At 45.9% G+C, this 24,912-nt stretch overlaps 1 long non-coding RNA gene across 1 annotated transcript in view; it reads left to right on the top strand.

The window, feature by feature from the left end:
- Positions 1–24,912, top strand: part of LOC137563709 (uncharacterized) — a 46,630-nt gene that overhangs the window by 10,446 nt on the left and 11,272 nt on the right. The window contains exon 2 of the long non-coding RNA XR_011030412.1: positions 14,693–14,814. This is a non-coding gene — a long non-coding RNA (uncharacterized lncRNA). The remainder of the gene's footprint in view (positions 1–14,692; positions 14,815–24,912) is intronic.

Below are 24,912 nucleotides of genomic sequence, written 5' to 3'. Positions count from 1 at the left end.
TATTTAATAAGTTATATATTCAAAAATTAGAGAGGTAGTGAGGCTATAGGTAATCCCAATGACTAGAACATATCCAAGTGTATCCAAAATATCCAAAAAAGTTTTATTCAAAATCTATAAAACATACAATAAAAAGCGTATGGGACGGCCATCCCAACAGGCAACCAACAACACACTACACCTCACTCCAGGCACACTCTAGCTAAACTGGCCAGTTGAATGTTTTCAAGGAGTGCACTTCACCTCAATAGGATATTATTTCCTGCATGTATTGCTTCATACAGTGAATGATGTAGCACCTTTGCTCATAGTATCAATCAGGAAGAATCCAGGCATCTATACATGATAAATGGACAGTTTCCAATAAGCCAGAAAGCCACAATCAGCCAATAGCAAAGCGAGGGATGGATGCAAAGCAAATAGCAATACAGTTTAGACATGAGGGTCTCACCCGATCTTGGGTTGCTCACAGGCTCTCTCTGCTGCGTGTTACTCCCGATGGAGGGGGTTTGCCCGTGAGTAGGTCGTGGTCTGTAACCCTGGTGACAAAGTTAACACCTAGGGGACCAGTGATGAACCAAATGCGAGATCCAGCATGGCTTCCGTGGAAGATGGCAGGCAATGAGGCAGTGTGCAAGGTCTCCTAGTGGTGCAGAGCCCGCAAGGTGATATGTCCTCTCACGGATGCTGATGGATAGGAGTACTTCATGTGTAGGTGCAGAGGTGTGGAGGTCGCCAGCGGGTGGCCGTCTCAGAGGGTGCACGGCCCTAACATGTTTCGCCGGCTTCCGGCGTCATCAGAAGGCGTGGCCCTGTACTGCAGCCCATGCATACAAATACATTCATGCGGCCAATCGCACGTGAGGGGCGGGAGCGGCAGGCGGAAATGACGCATGCGTTCCAAGAGGAGGACGCGTTTGCGCTCCCTCCACTCATGCATGCCGACAGTCCCGCCTACTGGCAACACTTCCCTATCCCCTCAGTCCGAGAGTACGCTCTCAAATATCTTTTTTGGATGCATAACAAACCTACATGGTTTTTATTCCATACAGCTATATTCAAAGGAGGAGGTAGAGCAAATAGCTATTTATGATACAAGACCCGTGAAAAACAGGAGATTTACCATATTAACCCTATAGTGTCCCGACATCTAAACAATGTCATACTAGACACAAGGGGAATCATATATATCAAGCTCAAAAATGTCAGCAAGTGGGAGAGCAAGCATCCTGACTCAAGTTCAGGCACAACCACACAGACAGAACAGCAAAAGGATGGTAAATGTGTATTGTATTGAATCTCAAGGCCCAAGCACAATTTCCTAAATGGGTAGAAAGTGTGCAAAGCTAAAAGACTCATTGAGGCCTGGACTCTGACATGCTTTTAATTCAAATATCCAGCGTGTTTCGCGCTGTAACAATAGGCGGTCAAAATTGCCGCCTCGCAGAGTTTCATAGACTCTATCAAGTCCTACAAACCGTATGTTTTCGCCAGTGCAATTCCGGCATTGCCTTACATGCCGTGCAATAGGAGTTAATGATTCTTTATTACCGATATTTTGCATGTGTTCAGAAATCCGTTGCCACAATGGTCTCTTAGTTTTGCCAATGTAAAACCCTCCGCATGGACAGAGCAAAAGATACACCACTAACTCCGTCTGGCAATTGGGGTAATGTTTTAAAGAAAAAATCTTACCATTAGGAAGTGGGACCGTCCTGCCTACCCCTATGTATCGACAATAAGCACAACCACCGCACGTGTATGTCCCCAATACAATGCAGTGTCGTCTCGGATTAACGCCACCGAAATGGCTCTGCACCAGGGTATCGCGGAGAGACTTCGCTCTCTGAAAAGTAAGGCATGGGCGATCAGGAACTAACTGGCCAACTGCCGGGTCGTTTAGTAATAGATACCAATGTTTCTGTAAAATACCATGCAAAGCAGAATGCTGGGTGCAGTACCTAGTCACAAAACGTAGTGTGCTATCTTCTTCTGGCTTTTTCACTGTATCACATGGTCTACTACACAAGAGGCCAGGACGGTCCCTTCTTTTGGTTTTATTGAATGCTTTCCTCAGTGTTCCATCTGAATACCCTCTATTCAGGAATCGGGTACGTAATAAATCTGCTTGGGCCTTAAAATTCGTATCGGAGGAGCAATTACGCCTCAATCTTAAGTATTGTCCAGTGGGGATGCCCCTAATGGTGTGGAAGGGGTGGAAGCTGGTGGCATGGAGCAGGGCATTGGTGGCTGTCTCCTTCCTAAACAGATCGGTCGCGATCAAACCATTTCCATGATGGAAATGGAAATATCTAGAAATGAAATTGTGCTCTCATCACAAATCATTGTGAATTTCAAATTATAATCATTCACATTTATTTTTTCCACAAACTTAGTCAAATCCACATATGTGCCGGTCCATAGGACGAGAATGTCGTCAATAAACCTGTGCCACGACAGAATGTGGCACAGGTATATGTCGAGATCCTCGTCTGAGAACAATCTTCTTTCCCACTCCCCCAGGTACAGGTTAGCATAGGACGGGGCACAAGTTGTGCCCATTGCTGCTCCCTGCACCTGGAGGTAGTGGGAACCATCAAAAACGAAAATATTGTTGGTAAGTAAAAATTGTAATAAATTAAGAATAAAGAGATTGTGCTCGTATTCCTCACGACTGCGTTCGCCCAAAAAGGCCGCCACGGCCTCCAGTCCTTGGGCATGCGGGATGCTAGAATAGAGGGCCTCCACGTCCAGGGACACCAAAATGGTGCCAGGTGGCACCACTATGTCATCCAGAACCTGTAATAATTGCGTGGTATCTTTTATATAGGACGATAAACTCTGTACGTGGGGCTGGAGGTGCCCGTCGATGTAAATGCTGATTTTCTCTGTAAGTGCTTCTCTACTGGATACTATTGGTCGTCCCGGAGGGTCAGCCAACCGTTTATGCACTTTGGGTAAGCTATAAAATGTGGGGATTATGGGGTTAATGACCTTCAAATATTCAGCCACATTAGAGTCAATAACCCCCCTCTCAAGTGCATCATCGACCAGCACCCCCAGCTCCACCCCACATCTTGTGAACCTGGACGGGGTGACCCTCCGATAGCACCCCGGATGCCCCAATAGATCAAGACACATCTTACGATAATTGTATGTGGTCATTATGACAACATTTCCACCCTTATCGGATGGTTTGATCGTCCAGTCCAATTTGTCCCTCAACCATGCCAGTGCCTCCACCTCCTCCACACTCAAATTAAGGGGGGTGGTATTACTCTGTATATCTAACTGTAAGATATCACGTTCTACTGCCCGTATGAACGTTCTCAAACCTGCATTGGTGGTTAGGGGAGGGAACCGCCGTGACCTGCAGCGGAACTGTTTATTAGTCTCATTGTATGTGTAAGTCTTATGTGTGCTGATACTGGCCTGAGATGGGAGTACTACCTCCTCGGATGCCCCTGACCAATTATTTAATAAGCCTGACTTCTGCTGTACTAAACTAACACTCATAGCCTAGAAGAGACTGAAGTGTAACCGTGTATAAGTTTCATGTCTAATTGTACGCTTGAGCAACACTACCGTATGAGAGTGTAATTGCATTGTGTGTATGAGGCACTTCTGCGCTCGACAGCCGAGTGGGAAGTCTAACAGTATCGTTCGGAACGACTGTTAGTGGTTTTGCTGCACGACAGTGTAACTTGCATTACAAATCAGTGCCTGATTGTGCTGTGTTACTGTACAACTGTACTGTGTGTGTGGGTGCGTGGCATTCCCGTATTCGGCCTAAGCGCAAAGCTGACCCAAATACGAAAACGCGGAGTGCGCGCTGAGGACTCGACAGCAGAGTGGAAGTGTCTAGCGAACCACTAGTGGTGGCAGTGAGAGGTGTTATGAGGGGTCCCAGCCTTGTTTTAGCTTAAATAAGGCTGTTCCCCACTTGATCTGGTCAAACCCGCGGGCCGCGGGCCGGTTCCTGACATAATGGCTGGCAGTGGTGGGATCGTTTAGTACATTAGTACGCAGTTTAGCTCGCTATTCTGAGTACTAAAGGCTGGAAGCTTGCTAGAAGCAACTATCCTACAGAAGTCTACTCAGTGCAGAATATATATACCTTTTTTTGTTTAAAGATACACACTAGGCATTTTGCTTCCCCTCCCCCCGTTTTTTCCTTTTTATTTTGCAACACGATGGCTCAGAAAGCATCCAGCTATGCAAGGCAAAGCAAAGAGATACTACTCAACCTGTGTGAGCACAAAGGCATCGAGACGGTGAGCGGCCAGACTAAGGAGCAGTTAGTTCGTGCCCTCGAGGAGTATGATGAGGCAGAGCAAGCCCGTGCTTCAATGTCAGCGGATGCAGCTCACGACACGCCAGAGGAGGAATCGCTCCCGCCACAGGATGTGAGTGGAGACGATGTCCTGGATGATCCACCGAACACGGAGATGACATCTCTGGAAGCTGATCTACAGCTACTGAACTCGGCTGATCCTGAACTGCGCCTAAAGCTGATCCTACTGCACCAACAGGCAGAGAAGGAACAAGCAGCACAGCGACTCCAGGCCGAGAGGGAACAAGCTGCACAGCGACACCAGGCCGAGAGGGAAAGTGCTGAACGGCGACACCAGCTGGAGCTGGCTAAACTTCAGCAGCAGAACCGGTCTGCTGGACCCGCAAAACGCGAAGGTGAGCGAGTCCACAGAATCCCCCTGGATAAGTTCCCCGCTATGGACAAAGACTCTGACATAGACACTTTCCTACAGGGGTTTGAAAGGACTTGTCGGCAGTATGGGGTGCCCCGTGAGCAGTGGGCAAGATACCTCACACCAGGGCTGAGAGGCAAGGCCCTGGAGGCGTTTGTGAGTCTCCCCCAGGACGAAGAAACAGACTTTGAGGCAATTAAGAAGGCCATCATTGCGCGATACCACCTCACGCCAGAGGTGTATCGCAAACGTTTCAGGACAGTGCAGAGAGGTCCAAATGACAGTTACCTGGATCATGCGTGCAACCTGCGCACTGCCTTCCAGCAGTGGTTCAAAGGACTGTCAGTCAAAACCTTGGACGCCCTGCAGGAGCTGATGATAAAAGACCAGTTCCTACACACCTGTCCTGTTGAGGTCCGGCTGTTTGTGCCGGATCGAGAACCCAAGACAGTGGATGAGGCTGCGGAAATGGCCGATTCCTACACCGCCCATAGAGCACCCGAGTCCCGGAGGACTACTACGCCCAGCTGGAGGGGAGAACAGATTGCTAAACCTGTGTCACCCAGCACCCAGAGGAGGCAAGCACCGCTGTCTCCTGGATTCAGGCAACCAACCACGGACACTCGGAAATGCTTTGTATGTGACCGGGTGGGTCATATCAGCATGACTTGCCCAGAGAGGAAGAGGGAGGCCCCAAAATCCAGTGAGGCCTCAAACCCCAGGGAAGTCCCAACTGCTTTGTGTGCTACGAGAAATGCCAGTGGCTATGCAGAGAATCTGCAGCTTGTCACGGTTGGGGGTACAATTGCCACTGGGCTGAGAGACACTGGAACAGAAGTGACCCTCATACATCCCCAGCTTGTGAACCCAGAGCAGTACATACCTGGGAAAATTATTGCTGTCAGAGGAATTGGGGGTGTCACCCCAGCAATACCCACCGCCTTGGTCCACCTGGATTGGGGGGCTGGCAGCGGACTGAAAGAAGTTGGGGTAGCTGACAAAATCCCCACCAACGTTTTGCTGGGTACTGACCTAGGACGGTTGGTGGCCCGGTATGAGCCTACTCCAAACCCCGTAGAGCCCACCTCCCCAGCAGAAGTTCAGGACTCTTGCCAGGCGCTGTTTGATAATGCTGTGCAAATGGGGGGTGCTGGTGGGTCTCCCGGGGCTACGGACTGTATACTAGGAGCCAGCCCTAGTGATCCTCCAGTGCCTAGGCCTGGAGTGGGACATGTCGATACAAAGAATGCAGAAACTGATGATGTCATTCATGACGCACGGACTATCGAGGTGATCGATGCAGGAACTGTTGAGGCTACTTGTGAAGTGCTGGGTAGCACTGGGTATAATGCGGCAGATAATGTTGATGTGGAATGTGGTGTTCTAAATGTCAATATGTGTAAGACGGATAATGCTGATGTCATATGTATTGTGCTACATAATGCTGTGTGTAATGTGGGCGCTCCCTCAGCTGCCGTGGTAACCCGCAGCGCTAGCGAGTCTACAGCAGAGGGACTGTCCACTGAAGTGACAAATGTTGCTGGGTCAGCCACATCCAATTCAGAACCTGGCCCTGAGGGCCCAGGGGCCTCTCCGTCTGCAGCCTTCCTGGAATGCGTGACAGGCAGCACTGAGCTCTCTGGGGCTGGTCGATTTGACAGCAGCCTGGAACAGCTCAGGGGTCTGGCCAGCAGGTCACCAGCTGGGAGTGGCGGGCTGAGAGGGTCCTGGGAAGTTATTCCCTCGGAGCTGTCCGAAGTGGAGGAGGCAGACCGGCAGATAATCGTTTCCCAAAGGGACCGAGAGATAGCTCCTGCCACTATAGAGAAAGTGCGTGTAGCGACGGTTGGAACCCTTCCCCTGCTGCAGCACGGTCTCTATGGTTGCGAATTCACGGTCGTCACTGACCCGCATTCCCCTGGTTTGTTACGTCAGGTTGCCAAGGGCAACGACACATTGCAGCAACCTGACCTAGCTTTCCAGTCGTGTAGCTTGGAGCTAACTGACAGGTGGGGAACCCTCCTGAGGATGCTAAAGGGTTACCCCACCCGGCCGTCAATGTAGGCTTTGGCAGGATAATTCGTTAGAATCATCTGCCAGAGCCATTCTAAAGAGGGGAGGTGTGGTGATATATTGGGGTGCTGATGATGTAAGGATAACAGGAACATATTTCTTTCATTTTCTATCGCCTTCAGCTATATATTTTGTCAGAGGTGTAGGTAGGCCAGCCAGTCTGGCTTTTGAAAGGTGTCACCTGGATATGCCTGTATGTAGATTAAAACAGTCATTCAGGGCAGAGATCAAAGGAACTGCCAGTGTCTTTGTGAATAGACCAGTCACCTTCAATAGGCCAGGAAGGGGCTTATTAGGCCACTAGCAGTCACTTGAGGGAGAACAATAGCAGACAATCTCGGATGTGATTGTCTGTGTCTGTATAGATGTATAGACATTGTAACCTGGGGAAATTGGACTAAGGAAGTCTTTTGTTGGGTGTGTGTACTATAGTGGATGTTGGATCTCTGGAAATCCAATTATGACTGAGGATGTAATTAAATCTAGCCCCCCCCCCCCCCCCCCCTGTCCACACAGGCTTACAGCCTCGAGGCGAATATTTCATTATAAAAACCAGGGGACAGATACCTCAAATCAGTTCTCTTCTGACGGTAGCGGCAGCTGGACTCCCGGCCCAAGCTAAGGGGCTCCTGGTCAAAGCCAGAACTGTGTCCGTCCACAAAAGTCCAAGATTCTTCTATCTGGATCCCTGTATTTGGTAAGCAAATCGCTTTTGTGTGTATCTTTGTAACTCTTAATTTTGTAACTTTCTTACTTTGTTTTTTTGTACATCTTTTGTATATATTATCTTCTGCATTGTTCCATTTTTTCGGGAATATTAAATTATTATTTAATAAGCCTGACTTCTGCTGTACTAAACTAACACTCACTGAAGTGTAACCGTGTATAAGTTTCATGCCTAATTGTACGCTTGTGCAACACTACCGTATGAGAGTGTAATTGCATTGTGTGTATGAGGCACTTCTGCGCTCGACAGCCGAGTGGGAAGTCTAACAGTATCGTTCGGAACGACTGTTAGTGGTTTTGCTGCACGACAGTGTAACTTGCATTACAAATCAGTGCCTGATTGTGCTGTATTACTGTACAACTGTACTGTGTGTGTGGGTGCGTGGCGTTCCCGTATTCGGCTTAAGCGCAAAGCTGACCCGAATACGAAAACGCGGAGTGCGCGCTGAGGACTCGACAGCAGAGTGGAAGTGTCTAGCGAACCGCTAGTGGTGGCAGTGAGAGGTGTTCTGAGGGGTCCCAGCCTTGTTTTAGCTTAAATAAGGCTGTTCCCCGCTTGATCTGGTCAAACCCGCAGTCGGGAACCGTATACGCAGGTGTGCCGCGGGCCGGTTCCTGACACAGACCATAAGAATTTAGAATATATCGAGGGGGCCAAGAGGCTTAGTCCCCGACAAGCCCGTTGGTCCTTGTTCTTCGCAAGGTTCAGGTTTGTCATTACTTACAAACCAGGAAGCGAAAACATCAAGGCAGACGCTCTGTCTAGATGTTTTGAGCCTGAGACAGTACAGCCACCAGCCCCGGAGAATATCCTGCCGGGAAAAATAGTCTTGGCAGCCACTGAGACTTGGGAAGATTGGTGCATTACTTTAGGCCCCTATCAACAAGGTGTTCCCGAAGGAAAACCTGATGGGGTTCTATTTGTACCGCTTCCTTTTCACCTGTAGATCTTACAGTTGTTTCATGCACATAAGAATGCAGGACACCCTGGAGCTGCTCGGACACAGGATCTGCTTTCCAGATGTGTCTGGTGGCCTTCTCTGACTCTAGATTGTAGAGAATTTGTGAAGGATTGTTCCATTTGTGCCAGGAACAAGCCGTCCCGTCAGGCTCCTGGGGGCACGCTGCAATCATTGCCAGTGCCTAAGGAACCCTGGACCCATTTGTCCATGGACTTTGTGGGAGAACTCCCCAGGTCAGAGGGTAAAACAGTCATTTGGGTGGTAGTTGACAGGTTCAGTAAAATGGCTCATTTCATTCCTCTGGACGGACTCCCCTCTGCCCAAGAGTTGGCAGATCTCTTCATTCAGCACATTTTCCGGTTGCATGGCATTCCGGAGAATATGGTGTCAGATAGGGGAGTTCAGTTCGCGTCCAGATTCTGGAGAGCGTTCTGTCATCATCTTGGGATGGACCTGTTATTTTCCTCTGGCTACCACCCACAAACTAATGGACAAACTGAAAGGGTTAACCAGTCCTTAGAGCAGTTTCTCAGATGTTATGTGGCTGATGCGCAATTGGAATGTTCGAAATTTTTGCCATTCTCAGAGTTTGCGCATAACAACCTGAAAAGTACTTTCTCTGGCTTTTCTCCCTTTCAGGTAGTAACGGGGAGATCTCCCAAATTTTCTCCTTTGCCAGTGGTGTCTCCTCCTTTTCCGGCTTTGGAGGAGTGGCAGGGAACTTTGAAGGAAATTTGGGCTATGGTTAAGAGGAATTTGGAAAAGGCTTTTCAGACACAAAAGAAACTGGTAGATAAAAAGCGGTCAGTGGAATGGGAATTCGTGCCAGGAGACATGGTGTGGGTATCAACCCGACATCTGGCTCTTAAACAGCCTTCAGCGAAGCTGGGCCCCAGGTTTATAGGGCCATACCCTGTTTTTAAAAACATTAATAATGTCTCTTATGTCATTTCTCTGCCACCCAGTATGAAAGGGGTAGATTCCTCTACCCCCCCCCCCCCCCCCCCGTGATGATTGAGGGTGAACCTGAATATGAAATTGAACAGATTTTGGATTCTCGTCATGTGCGTAACTCGGTGCAGTACCTTGTTCATTGGAAAGGGTATGGGCCCGAGGAGAGGTCTTGGGTACGGAGGAATGCGGAGGAACTTAAGAAAAAATTCCATGAGTTGCATCCTGAGAAGCCATGCAGGACGTGTCTGGAGTCCACGCCTCAAGGGCGGGGGTACTGTAACAAGCGGCGGAGATACGAGCTCTGCCGTCCCCACCTCTCAGCCCGGTCTGCCGCGCACTGGCCTCTCGCCGGCGCATAGCGTCAGGACTATGCGCGCGCGCGGCCAGCGGTGAGACCTTTATGCGTCTCGGAGACGCATCAGCTGACCTACGGGTCGGCTGACGTCACGAGGAGCGCTCCTCGCTCCCGATTGGTCTGGCTGGCGGGGGCGTGCTTGGGAGTTCCCTGCCAGCATAAAGGCAGCGAGCTGTCAGTAGCTCGCTGTCTGCTGTTGCGAATACTTATGTGCTAGCACTCAGACCTTAGATAGTATCCGGTGTGCTTTGATCTGGGAGGAAACCAGGGATTTCACACAAGACTAGGATTATTGTATTATTGTATATTTGACATTCTGTGTATGACTCTGCTTATCCTCTGACTCTGCTCTTGCTTATCGATTCTGTACTTCTGCCCATCTGACTCTGTTGCTGAACTTGGCCTGAATATCTCACTACTCTCTTGCCTGTCGATTTTGTACTATATCTGCCCGCCTGTTACAAAACCTGATCAGTCTGACCACTCTACTCTCACCAGAGGGCGCTGACTCTGGTGAGGGGCTCTGCACTGTTAGTACCCACTAGCTCCTCTGGTGAGGTATTGCTATCTTTCTGTACTACTGTTGCACCAAGCACTACATTTGCTAACAGCTGATTCTGCAGATCACCATATAATCAGGTATATATCTGCATTATAGGTGATACTGCAGATCACCTCATAATCAGAACTCTATTTTTGCTGACACATATCGTTACAATCACCTTTATTTAAACATCAAGAATAAAAACATTTAAAAACAACAGGGATCTGGAGTCCACAATTATGAGTATAATATTCTATACAATACCAATCAAAATAGGATACAATAATGACATAAACAAGTGGAAGTACCTCTCAATGCCAAAAAAGATAAATACATACAAATAGACACAAGATAATGGTCACACTCACAGCGTGTCTAAAATTATGAAAAAAGCACAATGCGCAAAAATGAATATTTAGGATGCTACTATGAAACAATTACCAAAAATATAAATCAATATAGTGAGATCGCTCAAGGCAAAGTGATCAAATTACAATGGATTGGTATATAATCTAACGTGCATAAACATGAAACAAGAATAAAGTGCAATGAGTGCAATATATTACTGTACATAGTCGCAACCTTGAATGAAAAAATGTGTGCAATGTAATGGCACAAAGATGAAGGAATATAAAGTGCAAGGAGTGAGGCAACGCTGCATTTACTGAATCAATGGCAGAAGAGAGGACCCACACCCCGGGATCAAGGCCTAAATATTCATTTTTGCGCATTGTGCTTTTTTCATAATTTTTGACATGCTGTGACCATTAGCTTGTTCCTATTTGTATGTATTTCTCTTTTTAGGCATTGAGAGGTAGAGATGGCCCGAACGGTTCGCCGGCAAACGGTTCCAGGAGGTTCGCGATCGCGAAGAACCACACACTTTTCTGGAAGTTCGGTTCGCCCCCATAGTGCACCATTAGGGTCAACTTTGACCCTCTACATCACAGTCAGCAAGCAAATTGTAGCCAATCAGGCTACACTCCCTCCTGGAGCCATCTACCCCCCCCCCTTATAAAAGGCAGGCATCGCCCCCAATTTAATCACTCGTGTGCCTGTAGTAAATAGAGAAGGGACAGCTGCTGCAGACTCTCTCATAGAGAAAGATTAGTTAGGCTCTTGTAGGCTTCTTAGCTTGCTCCTTGCTGATTCTTATTGCTAAAATAGCACCCCACAACAGCTCTCTTGAGAGCTAATCTTGTTCTTGTGATCTATTTTTTTTTCTGTGTGTCCCACTGACACTTGTGTTGCATAGACAGCCTTGATAATTCATACTGTGTGTGCCACTGCCAGGCCCAGCACATTCAGTGACTACCTGTGTGTGTGACAGGTGCACATTACCCATCACTGCATATACCTACCTGTTGTTCACTGTGCACCCACCCACCTACCTGAGCGCAGTGTCACTGTGCCTGTCCGCTACCTGTCTGTGTGTGACAGGTGCACATTGTAATACCCATTACTTACTGCATATACCTACCTACCTGTTGTTCACAGTGCACCCACCCATCTACGTGAGCGCACGCAGTGTCACTGTGCCTGTCCACTACCTGTCTGTGTGCAACAGGTGCACATTGTAATACCCATTACTGCATATACCTACCTACCTACCTGTTGTTCACAGTGCACCCACCTACCTACGTGAGTTGAGTGCACGCAGTGTCACTGTGCCTGTCCGCTACGTGTCTGTGTGTGTCAGGTGCACATTGTAATACCCATTACTGCATATACCTACCTGTTGTGTTCAGTGAACCCACCTACTTACGTGAGTGCACGCAGTGTTATATACCACTCCGTGCATACCTGTTAACTGCACCTGTGTGACTGCTCATTGTATTAGTCAAGTCAGTGCATACCTTCCACTTCATCCCCCCCAATATGGACAAAACAAAAGGCAGAGGCAGGCCACCTGGCAGGTCTGTTCGAGGTCGCGCTGTCATGATTTCGTGCGGCCCTCGACCAAAGTACAGTGTTCAGAAGAAGGCACGTGCCATCAACCCCCAATATTGTGAGAGCGTAGTTGACTATTTAACACAGAACACCTCATCTTTCTCAGCTTCCGCACGGAAACGTGACATATCTTCCTCCTCCTGCTCTGATTCTGGCACACCACTTAACACTCAGTCGGCCGCCACCACCAAAGTGCCATCACCCCAGGGCTCTGCGGTGTGGACATTTTTTTGTGTGTCTGCCTCAGATGAGAGCAATGCCATCTGTACTCTCTGGCACCGAAAACTGAGCCGTGGAAAGACCAAGACCCGCATAGGGACAACTACCTTACGAAGGCACATGATTACAAAGCACAAACTGCAATGCGATGACCACCTGAGGAAAAGCAGCACACAAAAGCAAAGCCACACACCGCAGTGGAAGAGATTTTTTCTCAAAAAAGGTGATACCTAAACTGTACCGTGATGTTGAAAGGCAAGTGGTGACATCTCTGGCACACAGCGTTGGGTCAAGGGTCCATCTGACCACGGATACCTTGTCTGCAAAGCACGCTCAGGCCTGCCCAAAGACTAAGTCAGTCCCCACACACAGCATCTCTGCCAGCACGCCGTGTGACTGCCTGCCACAAGACTAAGTCAGTCCCACACACAGCATCTCTGCCCGCAGGCCAGTTGACTGCCTTCTTCGCCACCACCAACAGGGTCCAGGACTCCAGGCAGATTCCTGAATTTTTAAGGCGACTGCTAGCAGCGGCCGCTATACTAATTTTTCTGGTGCGTGTACATGCCTGCCTAATTTTTCTGGCCGCACTGCAGCTGCAACAACAAAAGAAAAGGCATGTACATGTGCCCATTCCCCTTCATGATCATTAACTTGCTGCGGTGAAGGGGCTTGCATATCACAATGAAGCAATGACTGCCGGCTATATGATATATATTTCTCGGGGAGTGGCAGACCAAAGATAATAAGGTTGTTGCTTCATTGTGGACAGACCAAATTTGATCAGCTGGACAGTCACTGTTGTTCTATCATTGAGCTACCACAGCCCGGCGACCATATGGGCTTGAAAACCGGCACAGCCTGCACTCTGGCCATGGTGTGCACCAGTCCAGCATGGCCGTTACTACACAAACAGCTGTTTGCAGTGCGTTACACAGTGAGTTTGGTGTGTCAGTGTGAAGCAGTACTCTAATTACAGTACCTGATTGATGTATACACATGCAAGATGTTTTAAAGCACTTTAGGCCTGCAATTTGGCATTCAATGGGATTTCTGCCTTTAAAACGCTGCTTTGCATCCAATCCGGATTTTTGGCATGTATCCCACTCCGCCATGCCCCCCTCCAGGTGTTAGACCCCTTGAAACATCTTTTCCATCACTTTTGTGGCCAGCATAAGTGTTTCTAGTTTTCAAAACTCGCCTCCCCATTGAAATCTATTGCAGTTCACGAAAGTTCGCGTGAACCGAACTTTTGCGCAAGGTTTGTGAACTGAAAATCGGAGGTTTGGGCCATCTTTGTTGAGAGGTACTCCCACTTGTTTATCTCATTATTGTATCCTATTTTGACTGGTATTGTATAGACTATTATACTCATAATTGTGGACCCCAAATACTGTTTTTACATGTTTTTCTTCTTGATGTTTAAATAAAGGAGATTTATTATACTCTACTCCATATCATTTGTCTAGTGTGGTGCAAATAGGGCAGCCCTTTTTCTGCTTTGATAATCGTCGAATATTTTGCCCTCTGCACACCTAGTGATTTATTGCTATTGAAATTATTTTGCGGTGCTGGTTCTTAATTTCCTACCTTGCCCCAAGCCGGTTGTTATCGGCCGCCCCAGCCCAGTTTAAACTAGTGTGTGTACATAGCTTTAGTCTTGCCACATTTTATGACGTGACAGGTTTACTTTAATGTGGAATAACAAAAAGAACCAAAATTATAATAATGGCCTCCCACCCAACCACTCATCATGCTGTCCTATAGTGTATATAGCCACTATAATTTGATAATAATGTAAATTGCTTTTAAATGAGAACCTGATCAATAATGTAAAGTAACTGCATTATTGTTCTTGGCCATGGCGAATATACAGAGAACAGCCAGGCTATGAGATCAAAAGCTGTGTGTTGGAAGCATATATCTGTCAACCTCTCTCTAAAGTACCCGCTGTTTGATCCTTTAACTACCTAATGTGCCTCCTAAGTGACAACTTGGTGGTGCTGGGTGCAAAACAGTTTGGTCACTTCTAGGACCTTGAAGTGCTGAGATGCAGCTTCTGAGGAATCTGGGAATTATTTATTTCCTTCTGTGCTATCTGTTATCTTGGAAGTCAGGTTGAATTGTGATGTATCTGTGTAATAAAGGGAGTGCCCTATAGTGCATTAAAAGCATAGTTTATTTCTGCATAAAATCTTAACAGACAGGCTCCCCTCTGCCTCACGCTGTCATCCAGCTCACTTCATGGCCGATGGTGCGGGCTCCAGATGACCGTGGAATCGGGAAGTATCAGCGAGGACTCGTGGGCATCATAAGAATTGTGATGTATGTTATATCAGAGTGCTGCTTGCCAGATAACTGTTCATTCTGTCCGTTTACACTACATATATGTTCCATATTATCATAAATCCATTGCAGTGCTAAGCGCCCACTCATGTTCAAAGCAACACCTAATGCATTGAAAATCAGCTGCCACACCCTCAGCTGCTGCATGTTTAGCAGTTGAAATTAATTGAAATATACACCTGTGAAATACCGGTAATACAGATTAACTGATAAATGTCCACTTCTGAGTCCTAACAAACAAGCCGCTTATCCGTATATCTATCGCTGCCACTATCGCACACCTGACCCCTCCCTTTTTAAGTGAGATCTTTCTGTCTGGAGTGATCAATTGTTTCAATAGAATTCAGATGGAAATTGAGTAGCTAGGTTGTGTAATTGATCTCTGGCAGATTCAATCATTGGGCCTGATTCACAAAGCGGTGATAACTCAGTTATCACGCCTAAAAGACTTTAGGCGTGATCAGCTTTGCACCACTGAGTTAGCACCGTTTTGTGCTCTTTATCGCGCGCAAAGTCCCGCGCGCAAAGTTTTGCGCGCGCAATCGCGCAACTCCATGCGCAGCGCCCATAGGGTTTTGCGCGCGGGTTTCATTTTATCACGTTTAAACTGAGTTTAGGCGTGATAAAGGGCTTTTCACAGGCGTGCAAACACTTTGCACCGCTTTGTGAATCAGGCCCATAGTGATCAAATCTGCTGGAGAAAATTGGCAAGTGTAAGGATACCTTTATTCACTTATCCTAGTCTGCCTGCACACAGGTTAAGTGTGCATACACACATCCAATTCTGATTGTCCAATTGTACCATTTCCATGTTGTATGAGGGCTTTCATACTTCATGGAAGTGGTAAAATTGGTCAGCGATTGGTCAATTAAAATTGGATGCGTGTACGCACCCTTAGGGGGTTCACAGTGGGAATGGTGTTGGGGCCCTGTAAAAACAAGAATGCAACGGAACAAAAAAATATCACTGCACATTATACGACCATTGCGTCACATGCAGTGGATAAAAAGTATGCATTATTAACACGTGCGTTATGCGGTAACACATTGCTTGCAGTGCATTGGGATTCGGCACTCCGATAGCTCGCACCACACTGCCCGCACTGTAAAAGTCGCATAGATATTGAATGAAGTGCGACTTTCCTCATTACAATGCGGCTGTTATATTACTTCGCAATGCCTCACTGTGATCACAGCCTTAGGCAGCCCACTTGGGAACCATTTTTCTTCAGTCCTACCCATTCTGAACTCTGCTGCTCAACCAATTCACTTTTGTTGCTGGTCCCCTCCGTTATCCTCTCTATTAACTGCTACATAGTCAACAAAGATGGGTCAGCACCGCCAGAAGTGAATTATAGCTCTTTTATTGGCAAGGCAGCTGCTGCCTTCCCAATAAAAGAGCTATAATTCACTTCTGGCAGTGCTGACCCATCTTTGTGGACTTGTACTGTGTACCCCTAAAAGTGATGGGGTAGGGGTTCTGGCACGCCACTTCATTCATTGGGTGCGCCTTCATTGCTTCATTGTTGTTCTATTAACTGCTACATAGACACTATAAATTAATTTAGACCAGCACGGCTCCTGGTAGAGCCTCCCCTGAGGTGGTCTTTACCGGCTTCCCAAGCTGAGTTTAGAGTGTGTTATTTAGCTTAAAGAACACCTGAAGTGGGGTAATAAAGTTGACTTTAATAACCTGTGGCTTCTTCCAGGCCCCGTAGCCTTTGTGGCCCCCTCAGCGTTCTCTGGGTACCCCTCATTGTGCCATTTCTAGGAAGCATCCATACTTTAGGTTATGTTAGTAACACATTCGTTTTTATTGTACATCATGATGCAAAACATAATGAAACATGAAAATGCAGCATGTAAATGTATGTTATGTACCTATTGTATTTGTTTACACAAGACTGACATTATTCCTGTTTTACGTTGCAGAGGATATTGAACAATACCCACTTCTCTTAGTCCATTTCTGGGCCCCAAGCTAACCTAACATCGTTAACAAACTCTGAGCTAGGTTCCCTAAAAATGGGAGGACAGGTTATTTGAAATTATGATAGCCTTTCTCCTTTGGCATCATATCAGTGATGCTGTAAATTAAAAATCTTTGTTAAAGGAATACTATCGATGTATGCATTTATTTTTAAATGCTGTATGTTGTAGCACATATTAGGGCAAGTACTAGGAGCAATTTGATTCCTCACACAGCTCTGCCTCTTAGCTGTAAAATCCTCCGTCAGTTTTGGCGTCAGTGTTGGATACAAAATGTATCTAATACTGAGCTCCCAGAGGGCTAGACCATATCTCTGCACAGGGGATTTGCTATCAACTCCTCAGTTTATAGTTTAATTATCACCTTGCTGAAAGAATCTTGTTGATATGGTGGTAAGGGGTTAAAGATTCTAGCAATGTGTGTTTATTATCTTTGCTTCTCTTTACTGATAAAGATACTAATAATGCTAATTGTAGACAGTGGTCTGCCCCTCTCAGCAGCTTGTAAAGTGGATGCAGCCTAGAGTGGGATCACCTCAGCAGGCAGCCAGTCTGAGTGTAAACACAGGCTATTGTTATAGCTAGTTATATTCCAGCAATATTCCAGCTCATTTAGTTACCTGTTACCACCTCAGATCAGCCTATTTCTCCTCATGTCTGCTGCATGCTGTGAGACTGACACAGTGACATATATTTGTGAGCAGTGTGACAGAGTAACCAAGCAGCTCAGGGTGACCCAAACTACTATGAGCTGTGTGAGAAATGAATTTTTAAGCAGGGATAGTGAGAGAGAGACCTGGGTGAATAAATAAAGTGCCCCTAGCACTAGTGGTAATGTGTACACTAATATAGAGTATTAAAAAAAAAAGTCGTTTCAATCGATAGTACTCCTTTAAACAGAAGTCCTCTAAAGAGGAAATACAATAATCATGTTTCTGCAGTGACAAGACAGCAAGTTCAGAATATGGACAATTTGGGTCCCTTTTATACTTGGCGCGGTGCGATTTGAACTATTGCACCATGCGTTATAGCCTCAGTGCGACCCAAGAAAAAAAAAAATAAACGCACTTTTGGGATTAGCGTGGTAATGGCATGGTAACACCCTGCAGCTTCTCTGCTACTGGGAGCACTTACATCACATTGCGTCGCTTTGCAGGCAGTATGTCATGTTCCATTGATCAGAATGGCCATTGCAATAAAAGTTCAGTTCGAAGAGTGTACCGTGACCCAACACAATGCAGTAAGTGTAGAAGGGCCCATAGGCGTATACTATTTAACTGAAATCATCTCTGAGCTTGTGCAGAAGGCTATTCTTTTTTTTTCAATAACCTTACCTTTTTTTGTTAATTAAGCCTTCTATGGCCAGTTTGGAGGGAATTTAGTTAACCTGCAGCAGTGGCGTATCCAGACAAGGGTTCTGGATGTATGGAACACCCCCCTGAGACTCCTGTGCCTTTAAAAAAAATTCCCTGAAATCGCTGAAGCAGACAAGCTGGTAAATATACAGAGGCTTGCCTGCAGGGTCTGTGGGAAAAACTCAGCTCTTTCCCTATTGCAAAGACTGCATGTAGACAGCTACATAAGTTATGTCACAGGTTGAAAAGTTTTTGACAGTCCCTAAACTCCAGGAGGGCTGCCTGCAGCTTGTGTGAGGGGCTGACCATCCCTTACATCCTCCACACCCCTATGGACGGTATATCTATATCATTCCCCTATTCCTACAATCCTCCCCACCATGTTGTTAATGTTTTGTTTTTGCTTTGGCAATGCTAAATGTATTTGGTCCTGCCAATAAAGCTTTTTTTGGATTTGGCTGGCAGGGACAGGAGACACAGTACATGCAAGTAGCCTCTGTGTGATGTGGGACTGCAATACAGATACGCTATCTGCTCTATCTCAGTCTCTCCACTCCACCTGGGGGGCAATCTCCCCCCAGGCCCCCTTTCATTCAGTGATTTAGGGGTGGTGTCTGGTGTATTCAGGTTTGTTGTTGTAAGGCAATGCAAAATACTAGGCTAGCTGATAAAACTGCAATTAAAGGGCAGGCAAGCTGGTATATATACACAGCATGATGCAGAGCTTGTCTGGAGGGTCAGTGGGCAAAAATCTGTCTCTCCCCTATGTCATAATGACTGCATCTTGTTAAACAAGGTGAACATTTTTTGACAGTCCCTAGACTCCAGGAGGGCTGCTTTCTGACTTGTGTGAGAGGCAGGGACAGGAGTCCTATTACAGGCAAGTAGCCTCTGTGTGATGTGGGACTGCAATACAGATAATGCTCCATCTCAGGCTATTTTCAATTTCTCTCCACTCCTCTTCTCTCTGGGCTAGTGCACGCCAAAATCACAATAGCAATCGCTAGCAATTAGTGAGTGCGATTTTCAGAGCGATTTCTGAATGAATCACTCAAAAAAAATGCTGCATGCGGTATACCTGCGATTTTGAAACAAAACACAACGCTGCTGTGGGAACACCCACATAGAGTAACATTAGCCAAGCGCTTTTCAAATCAATGTTGATTTGAAAAACGCTCAGAAGCCCTCTTGGTGTGCACCAGCCTCCTTTATTCACCTTTGTTTCCCTCTTCCCCTAGTGCTGCTGGCTGTGTCTTCTTGTCATACAGGAAAGATAAATAAAAGTGCAATCCTGGTGAGGCAAATTATTATTATTTAGTATTTATATAGCGCCGCCATCTTCCGCAGATGCATATATCCCTGCATCATATGGGTATCGCTTGCGCTATGTGACATGTGACATATTCCACTGAATTGTCCAAACTAAGTCTATCTCCCGTTCCTCTCTCGGGGAGTTGTTCCAGCGGTGTCCCATGTTCAAATTTGCTGCTTCCAGAAGCCCTCAGAAACACTTGTGTCCTTGAGTACTTCCAAAGATAGGCAGCTCCGTAATACGCCAGCGCACTTTTGTGCATGGGCAGTATGGAGCCACCTGTATTCGGAAGCACTCGGGGACATAAGTGCTTCTGGACCTTTCAGGAATCCCCCCCTTAAAAATCCTGCGTTTGCCCCTGCTGCAGGTATGTTTTCTGAATCTGTGAGGGACCAAATGGACAAAAGAGGCAAAGCAAGAAAGCACAGAGATATGTTCATGCTGTAGCTACATGTGTTTTATGTTCCTTTACTAGATCCCTACACTCCCCTCTGTCTCTGTAATCACTCCTTGGAAAATGTGACGTTCTGGTAATGTCAAATTTTCAGACAGGAAAAGGCAGGCTTGCTGCTATGTGCCTTCCCATTACCCTCCCTTATGCTCGAGGGGTCATGTGACATGATGAGACAGACATGTGTATGTACAATGCCAAGCATACAAATAACTAGGCTGTGTTCCTTTTCTTCTTTTTTCTGCATGAAAAAGTTAACCATTTATGTATGCAAGTGACAGTTTCTCTCCAGCATAGCCCTCACTGATTCACAGCCATACAAATATTTCCTGGAAGAGAACAGCTTCTTAGTGTAAACAGATATGAAAGGGCAGCATGGTGGCATAGTGGTTAGTGCTCTCGCCTTGCAGCGCTGGATTCCCAGTTTGAATACCAGCCATGGCAAAATGTGCAAGGAGTTTGTATGTTATCCCTGTGTCTGCATGGGTTTCCTCCAGACAGTCCGATTTCCTCATACATCCACAAAAACATACAGATAAGTTAATTGGTTTTCCCCTAAATTGCCCCTACATACACTACCAGATGCATACATAGGCATAGGACTATTGCAGGGACTAGATTGTGAGCCCCTCTGAGGGACAGTTAAGTGACAAAAAAATATACTCTGTACAGCGCTGTGGAAGATGTCGGTGCAATACTTATACTATATTAATAATAATAAAGGTCAATAGTTCATATATTTTAGCTCTGGGATATGGAGACTGTGTGAAGGACTGTATCATTCATATGAGACAATAATACATTAAACTTTCCTTTGGATCTCATAGAGCCTTCTCAGTCCTCTCTGCCCCCCTCATTTCACCACTGCCCCCTGGTGAAGTTATTTGACCAGCTTGCTCAAATAACTCTTCAGGATTGCTCATGCAGTTGGCCCTGGTTGAAAAGGAGGGGGAGTTTATTTGATTGCAGCTGGCACCTGCATGGTGCTGCCACTGTTTGGGCCCCAGACTCTGCACAGGCCCCATAGGCGTTACCAGTTGTACCGCCTTGGTGGTGACCCTGGACCAAACAACTGCAGTGGGTGGTATCTCAGCTACAGTATTTGTAGTTGAGATACCGCCCACAGGTGGAGCACAGAACTACACTGACCACCATAGACTAAAGGGGTCATGTGCATGGGGGCAGTAGACATCCACAATAGTTCATGCAAATTCTGCTACCAGCATGAAAACTGAGGCAATGTTCATGAGGCCCAAATAAGTAAAGAATAACAGTATGCAAAATATACCCTGATGAGACTTGCAAACAAGAAAATAAATGGCCAAAGCCAGACTAATGTTTAGCTGGTTGGAAGCAGCTGTCCCTTTAGCAAATGAAAGTAAACTGTTCATGTATAACATGGGTGGTGTCAGCACCTTGGGGTTGGTTGCAATGGTGTTTCTGTTATTGAATTGCCAAAGTCAGCTATAGATATTGGGCTCTAATCACAAAACTTCTCATACATGACTTATTTATCACCTAATTAATATAAATAACCTTTCAGCATATTTACAAGCAAAATAATCACTCAAAGGCCTGGTGCACACCAAAACCCGCTAGCAGATCCGCAAAATGCTAGCAGATTTTGAAACGCTTTTTCTGTAGCGTTTCACCTAGCATTTTGCGGTTTTGTGTAGCGGTTTTGGTGTAGTAGATTTCATATATTGTTACAGTAAAGCTGTTACTGAACAGCTTCTGTAACAAAAACGCCTGCAAAACCGCTCTGAACTGCCGTTTTTCAGAGCGGTTTGCGTTTTTCCTATACTTTACATTGGAGGCAGAAACGCCTCCGCAATCCAAAATCTGCAGTAGCCCGGGAGTATGAGTTTCTGCAAAACGCCTCACGCTCTGGTGTGCACCAGCCCATTGAAATACATTACCTTAGCATTTCCACATCCGCAATCGGATCTGAAAACGCGACCGAACCACTCTGGTGTGCACTAGGCCAAAGTAAGTTGTTCATGATTAACTTAATTTCAATATTACTTTTCTTGCCTTAATTATATATATATACACTTGCTCTTACGTGCTTGGCTTTACTATAGCCGAGCCTCCGCCGCAAAAAAAACATAACCCTCTGCTGCACTGCAACCAAACCCCTGGCACTTAATAAATAAATAATAAATAAACTGCTCTCTAATGTAGCAATCATTTCAGTGCATGCTCTACCCCACGATGTGCCTGACCTTGGTGCCATCAGCAGGGTGAGCTGTCATTTGTCTGACCTTGCCCCCAACTGACCAGGCGACGGGATAATACGTCCTGCCCTCCCCGGAGTGCTTGGCTAGGCTACAGAGCACCCATTGAACAAGCAAACCGCCGGAGCTGAACTCCACTCAGCTATATTATAGCTGAGCGCACATCCCTGAAGCACCAACAGGTTCTACCTCCCAATATTTTATTGGACAATTTGTTTTGTGCATTTTATATTTACTTTACATGCTTATTCTGTACCTTTTTTTTCTGCATAATTCTAAATATTGTCTTCTTTATCTTTGTTGTAGATTTTCTTTCTGCTGCTTTCAGCCTTTTATTACTAGTGTTCTAGTGTTACAGGTAAAGAATGTGCTTTAGAATAAAGAACATGCTTTAGGGTTTTCAGCAGGGTTCAATGCATTTGACTTGCTAATCCATAAAAAATAATGTTTTATTTAAATGGTATAAACTGGCTAGACAACATTGCCCAATTGATAGATGACCTAATTTATTCTGCCTCCTCTAAATATATTTATATTTATTAGGAAATGTAATTATTTTAGTAAAGGATTCCTTTGAGAGAGTAAATCAATTTTTAAATACTGTTTTATCAAATACCCTTTCAAATTAGTACAAAAAAAGAGTACCTTCATTTTGCATTATTTTATTTCTTACAAGCATAAGCTGTTATTTGCATCAGTTAACCATACAGTTAAGTCCACATTTGGGAGGTATTCAATGCCTCTGAGATGTTGCATGTGACAGTTCACTGGCATAATGACCGAGGAGCACGGCCCACTTGTGATTCTCCCAATGCAACCTCGTTACTGTGATGTCTGATCAGCATTGAACTAGCATTGGGACAAAAGGAGATGGGGAGAGCAAGAGTGGGGTTTCCAGGGAGAGAAGATCGCTGTGTATTGCAAGAGGTAAACGTACAGTTGATGAATGGGAGGCAGATAGCAGTGTGGGGGTGCGAGGAGGATGGCACTGCAGGGGTCAGTACTTTTCTGCATAAGGGTTGAAGGATTCTGCATAAAGGTTGGAGGAAAAGGCTGGGCACTGTGGAGGACATATAGCTATACTGGAATGGGAGGCAGTAAGCATTTGTGGGTGCGGGGAGGACCCTGCTGGAGTTACTCCTATTAGGGTCATAACTCTCCCTAGTCCCTACTCATATGTGTTTGCTAAATAAAGATGTAAATCTTCTTGCTATTGTATTTTAGTGGAACTAATGATCATGTGACTACCCTAGGCTGCGTCCTGCCTGTACCAGACCTCATACATGGGATTGGAGCTGTGGAGGTCAGCTTCATAGAGGTTCATGTGGTGATTTCTGCAAATGTTGATCTCCCAGGATTCTTATGCCTAACAATCTCTAGAGTTTTCTCAAAATGTCAGTCCACAGCCAACTATTACTTCCAAGATATTTCAAAATAATTAAAGTAGTGTTCCTTGTACCCATAGTAATAGTTCATTGCTTGATTAATGGGGCAACACCAGTTTTCATTTCCCTGGTTGTGCAATTGGCTTGGGAAGAAGGGAATATTAATTTAATGTGCCAAGCCAAAAAAAAATCATTTTGCAGTGAATGTATCCCTTAACACATTTTCTGACTTGTTCAATTCAAGGTCATAAATCTTGCCTTATGTCTTGTGCCTCTATAGTTGCAAACAGACATACTAAGGTGTGCTACAGGTCATTAATCTCACACCCATATGGTGCCCATATGCAATTAACTTTTTCTCCTGAATTTTCTCCTAGGTGATATTTTCAAAATTGTCAATATAATGCCTTTTAAACTGACTGCAAACAAGAAAATACTCAAAATCATTTTGATAGTACTTTTTCATCTGGTGTTGGTACTTTTCCAGGTAAAACATGCTGAAAAGCTATTTAAAATAGAAGATAAAAAATTATCTCCTAGGAGAAAATTCTTGAAAAAAATGTAATTGCATATGGGCCCCAATGTAGCTTAATGAAAAACACAAGGGCCCATATGCAGTTAAGTTTTCTCCTAGGCGATACATTTTAATTTTCTGTTTAAAATAATTTTCAGCACTATGCAGTTGAAATAATACCAAATGTAGGTGAAGAAGTACTGTCAAAATTAGTCGGTATATTTTCTTGCTTTATGGTTGCTTAAAGGACTTCCGAGGACAAATAAAAAAAAAAAAGTGAAATACCTGCATCGCATATAAAGGCACGGAGGACGCTGTCCGCGCCCTCCCGCCGGGTCCCTGCTGCTCAATAGCCCCCCGGCCCGGGCTCTCCTGCCTCCACAAACATGGCCGCATGAGCTGGCCACAGCTGCGCAGTCCGCATAGCCACGAGTGCGGCCGCGCAGTTCTAGGGCCTACCCCCCCCCAATCCACGCTACAGGCTGTTTCCTGTAGTGTGGATCAGGTTGGTAGACCCTAGAGCTGCGCAGCCACGGCCAGCTCATGCGGCCATGTTTGTGGAGGCAGGAGAGCCCGACCCGGGCTGTGAGGTCGGGAGACGACCTGGGGGCTATTGAGCGGCAGGGACCCGGCGGAACGGCACGGAGGGCGCGGACGGCGTCCTCTGTGCCTTCATATGCGATGCAGGTATTTCACTTTTTTTCGATTTGGCCTCGGAAGTCCTTTAACGACAATTTATTGACAAGATGTAAAAATATCAACTTGGAGAAAACCAAGGGGAAAAGTGAATTGCGTATGGGCCAAGAGCCCTTATTCAATTAACTTTTTTCTCCT

The sequence above is a fragment of the Hyperolius riggenbachi genome, chromosome 3, assembly GCF_040937935.1.
Source record: "Hyperolius riggenbachi isolate aHypRig1 chromosome 3, aHypRig1.pri, whole genome shotgun sequence".
Lineage (NCBI taxonomy): Eukaryota > Metazoa > Chordata > Amphibia > Anura > Hyperoliidae > Hyperolius > Hyperolius riggenbachi.
The sequence above is the reverse complement of the archived record's forward strand: the minus strand, read 5'-3'. Positions and strand labels throughout refer to the sequence as shown.